At 56.2% G+C, this 5000-nt stretch overlaps 1 non-coding gene across 1 annotated transcript; it reads right to left on the bottom strand.

Annotated features, from left to right (window-relative positions):
• Positions 1–221: 221 nt before the first annotated feature.
• Positions 222–2209, bottom strand: LOC148345305 (18S ribosomal RNA). Its single transcript, XR_015848708.1, has one exon. It is a non-coding gene; the product is annotated as an 18S ribosomal RNA (ribosomal RNA).
• Between the last annotated feature and the right edge of the window lie 2791 nt (positions 2210–5000).

Raw genomic sequence — 5000 nt, 5'->3', positions numbered from 1 at the left:
CGGAGGTAGCGCGACATCGCCCGCCGCCTTTTCTCGCGTCGCGCCGCGCCGCGTGGCGCCCGCCGAACTCGCTCCGACGCGCGGCCCGGGAGTGACCCGCGCCGCGCCCCCCGTCCCGTCCCGTCCCGGTCTACCCTCTTCCTCCGCCTGCGACGACCCGCCGCCCTCGGCGTCTGGCTCGTCGGGGGTGTACCGAGGCGGATCTGCTGCCGCTCGTACGTTAATGATCCTTCTGCAGGTTCACCTACAGAAACCTTGTTACGACTTTTACTTCCTCTAGATAGTCAAGTTCGACCGTCTTCTGGCACACCGCCGGAGCCGGGGCCGGCCCCGGCGGGGACTATCCGAGGACCTCACTAAGCCATCCGATCGGTAGTAGCGACGGGCGGTGTGTACAAAGGGCAGGGACTTAATCAACGCAGGCTAATGACCCGCGCTTACTGGGAATTCCTCGTTGGTGGGAAATAATTGCAATCCCCAGGCCCTGTCACGAGCGGGGTTCATAGGATTACCCGCGCCTGCCGGCGCGGGGATAGACGACGCGCTTATACGCTCAGTGTGGCGCGCGTGCAGCCCCGGACATCTAAGGGCATCACAGACCTGTTATTGCTCATTCTCGTGTGGCTGAGAGCCACTTGTCCCTCTAAGAAGTTTTCTGCCGCCGACCGCGCGGGGGGCCGCGGTACTATTTAGTATGTTTGAGTCTCGTTCGTTATCGGAATTAACCAGACAAATCGCTCCACCAACTACGAACGGCCATGCACCACCACCCACGGTATCGAGAAAGAGCCTTCAATCTGTCAATCCTTTCCGTGTCCGGGCCGGGTGAGGTTTCCCGTGTTGAGTCAAATTAAGCCGCATGCTCCACTCCTGGTGGTGCCCTTCCGTCAATTCCTTTAAGTTTCAGCTTTGCAACAATACTCCCCCCGGAACCCAGACACTTGGTCGGTTTCCCGGGTGCTGCTCGGCGGGTCATGGGAATAACGCCGCCGGATCGCGAGTCGGCATCGTTTATGGTCGGAACTAGGACGGTATCTGATCGTCTTCGAACCTCCGACTTTCGTTCTTGATTAATGAAAACATTCTTGGCAAATGCTTTCGCTCTCGTCCGTCTTGCGCCGGTCCAAGAATTTCACCTCTAGCGGCGCAGTACGAATGCCCCCGGCCGTCCCTCTTAATCATGGCCCCAGTTCATGACAACCCACAAAATAGAACCGGAGTCCTATTCCATTATTCCCAGCTGCGATATGCAGGGGCGGCCGTGTGGCCTGCTTTGAACACTCTAATTTCCTCAAAGTAAACGCTTCGGGCCCCGCGAGTGACACCCAGCGAAGGGCATCACGGGGGCTTTTGCCGAGAGGCAGGGGCTGGGACAGACGGATGCACGCCTCGCGGCGGACCGTCAGCTCGCGTCCCGGGGTCCAACTAGGAGCTTTTTAACTGCAGCAACTTTAAAATACGCTATTGGAGCTGGAATTACCGCGGCTGCTGGCACCAGACTTGCCCTCCAATGGATGCTGGCCGATGGGTTTGTGTTCGGCTCATTCCAATTACGGAGACTCGAACGAGTCCCGTATTGTTATTTTTCGTCACTACCTCCCCGTGTCGGGAGTGGGTAATTTGCGCGCCTGCTGCCTTCCTTGGATGTGGTAGCCGTTTCTCATGCTCCCTCTCCGGAATCGAACCCTGATTCCCCGTTACCCGTGGTCACCATGGTAGGCGCAGAGTCTACCATCGAAAGTTGATAGGGCAGACATTCGAATGAGTCGTCGCCGCCTCGGGTGGGCGAGCGATCGGCACGAGGTTATCCTGAGTCAACACAAAGGGGGGGCCGGGCCGGCGGAACGAGGACCGGCGCGCGCGGAGCCGCCCGCGCCGCTTACGCCCCCGCCCGGAGAGGCGGAGGCCGGACGCGGGGGGACGCGCGCGACGGCTGAGCCCCCGCCCGCCGGACACCGCGTGGGTTTTTGTGTCTGATAAATGCACGCGTCCCCGGGGCGAGGCCGGAGCCCCGCCCGCGAGTCGGCGCTCGTTTGCATGTATTAGCTCTGGATTTGCCACAGTTATCCAAGTAACGGTGGAGCGATCAAAGGAACCATAACTGATTTAATGAGCCGTTCGCAGTTTCACTGTACTGGCCATTCGTACTTAGACATGCATGGCTTAATCTTGAAAACAAGCATATGCTACTGGCAGGATCAACCAGAGTGCGTCTGCCGCCGGGGGGGGCGCTGCTGGTGGCGGTGCGGCCCTGGCCGGGACGAGGCTGTGGCTACAGCCGGGCCCGGGGGGCCGCGCGACACTCGTATACGTTCGGACGGGCTGACGAGCGGGTGTCGTGAAACGATGTTTCGCGCGGAGCCCTAGCACGCGTGGCGTCGGGCTCCGCGACGGTCGGACGTCTGGGTGTGGCTCGAGACGGAAGCTCGACCTCGGTTCGTCTTGGTTCTGCCGCCAAAAGGTTCACGCCGAGGCATGGTTTCGCAAGAGGGCCCCGCGAGTGCCAGCCGTGGATCCCGCCTCACTCGTAACTCGTATCGGATTCGTCCGGCCTCACTTTCGTTCGCACATCGGACAGTTATACGTGTGCTTTAGTAGCTTCCGTTCCCTCTTAGTGAGGCCGTCCGTACGTACCGCCCCAGCTCTTTCTGAGGCGGGTATCCACTCGGCTCGGGGGGGCCCAACGTTTGCCTAGTATCCTCGGCGCTGGAGCTTGACCCGCAAAGCCGGAGGAGCCGCACGCCCGAACACCGGCTTGCGCCGGCCGACGTGGGCCCTCCGAGGCGGGTCTCGTGTGCCAATCGCTCAGTTGGGGAACCGGCAGGCCCGTGGGCCGACGCCGGCTCACCCGGGGGTGAAGGGTGCTTCGATGGAGGCCCCCTGTCAGCCTCCGCGGAAGTCCGGCTTCAATACTTTAAAGTTTGAAAAACTTAGACATTTTTCGAGAACCGGAGCTTAGAGGGGTACATGCAAAAGCCAGGGCCGCGGGAAGCGCCCTAAATACTTCAATACTTTAAAATTTGAAAAACTTAGAAATTTTTCGAGAACCGGCATCTTCCCTCGGTAATTGCGAGATGCGAGGCCGCCCCTAGCCTCTGCTCTGTCGGACTCAATGGTCACGGGTGGCCGCTGATTAGCCCTGGTGCTCACCTCTCAAAATTGCGAGTCCCTAATATAATTCTGGCTGTCGGCTGGAGAAGGGGGTATAAAATCGGCACTTGAGGGAACGCCGGGCCCTCAAGTTCGGGGCCCTCTAGCGGATTTTTGAGGTACTGCACTCCCATTGGAAATGCATGGGCGCTCCGTCCACTACCATGTAATTCCCTCACAATATCTGCCCCTGCGTGGCCGCGGGATGCTACTGCAGCCCCGTTGGTAATGAATGGGCCTTTCGGAGGCCATAAATACAGCGCCGCTGCATGGATTTTGGCGGTACTGCTGCTGTCGCTGAAAATACATGGACCCGTCTGAATGAATGGGCCTTTCGGAGGCCATAAACTCAGCGCCTCTGCATGGATTTTGGCGGTACTGCGGCTGTCGCTGAAAATACATGGACCCGTCTGAATGAATGGGCCTTTCGGAGGCCATAAATCCAGCGCCGCTGCATGGATTTTGGCGGTACTGCGGCTGTCGCTGAAAATACATGGACCCGTCTGAATGAATGGACAAAATATAAATCAGACACTACAGAACACAAGCATAATCCAAGATTACAAAATCATCTCAGCCTTTAAAAGAAACAAAAACCTGAAAGACTACTTAGTAAAAAGTAAATTACCAGAAATCAACATAACACAAACGCAGGGCCCCACATTCTACAAACAAGCCACCACAGTTAGGAACACCGTCACCAACACAAACTACCTAATTAAACAAACAATCACACCTGCTACGGAAAACTGAAAATACATGGACCCGTCTGAATGTATGGGCCTTTCAGAGGCCATAAACTCAGCCAGCGCCGGGCCAGTGTTTGGGGTATTGTGCCCGCCACTAGTGGCTGAATACATAATAATAATAATAATAATAATAATTCCCTTGTATTGTCATTCTGTGTAACAATGTACACAGAACGAAATGTCGATTGCACTGGGCTAGTGTTGAGGGCTGGGCTAGTGTTGAGGGAACGTCGGGCCCTCAAGTTCGGTGGCTTGGAGCGGATTTTTGAGGTACTGCACTCCCATTGGAAATGCATGGGCGCTCCGTCCACTACCATGTAATTCCCTCACAATATCTGCCCCTGCGTGGCCGCGGGATGCTACTGCAGCCCCGTTGGTAATGAATGGGCCTTTCGGAGGCCATAAATACAGCGCCGCTGCATGGATTTTGGCGGTACTGCTGCTGTCGCTGAAAATACATGGACCCGTCTGAATGAATGGGCCTTTCGGAGGCCATAAACTCAGCGCCTCTGCATGGATTTTGGCGGTACTGCGGCTGTCGCTGAAAATACATGGACCCGTCTGAATGAATGGGCCTTTCGGAGGCCATAAATCCAGCGCCGCTGCATGGATTTTGGCGGTACTGCGGCTGTCGCTGAAAATACATGGACCCGTCTGAATGAATGGACAAAATATAAATCAGACACTACAGAACACAAGCATAATCCAAGATTACAAAATCATCTCAGCCTTTAAAAGAAACAAAAACCTGAAAGACTACTTAGTAAAAAGTAAATTACCAGAAATCAACATAACACAAACGCAGGGCCCCACATTCTACAAACAAGCCACCACAGTTAGGAACACCGTCACCAACACAAACTACCTAATTAAACAAACAATCACACCTGCTACGGAAAACTGAAAATACATGGACCCGTCTGAATGTATGGGCCTTTCGGAGGCCATAAACTCAGCGCCGGGCCGGTGTTTGGGGAATCGTGCCCGCCACTAGTGGCTGAATCCCGGGCTAGTGTTGGGGGACTTGTGCCCGCCAATAGTGGCTGAATCCCGGGCTAGTGTTGGGGGACTTGTGCCCGCCAATAGTGGCTGAAATCCGCG

This window comes from Urocampus carinirostris, unplaced genomic scaffold (assembly GCF_059441175.1).
Source record: "Urocampus carinirostris isolate Australia breed hairy pipefish unplaced genomic scaffold, RoL_Ucar_1.0 HiC_scaffold_55, whole genome shotgun sequence".
In the NCBI taxonomy this organism is placed as follows: Eukaryota; Metazoa; Chordata; class Actinopteri; order Syngnathiformes; family Syngnathidae; genus Urocampus; species Urocampus carinirostris.
The sequence above is the reverse complement of the archived record's forward strand: the minus strand, read 5'-3'. Positions and strand labels throughout refer to the sequence as shown.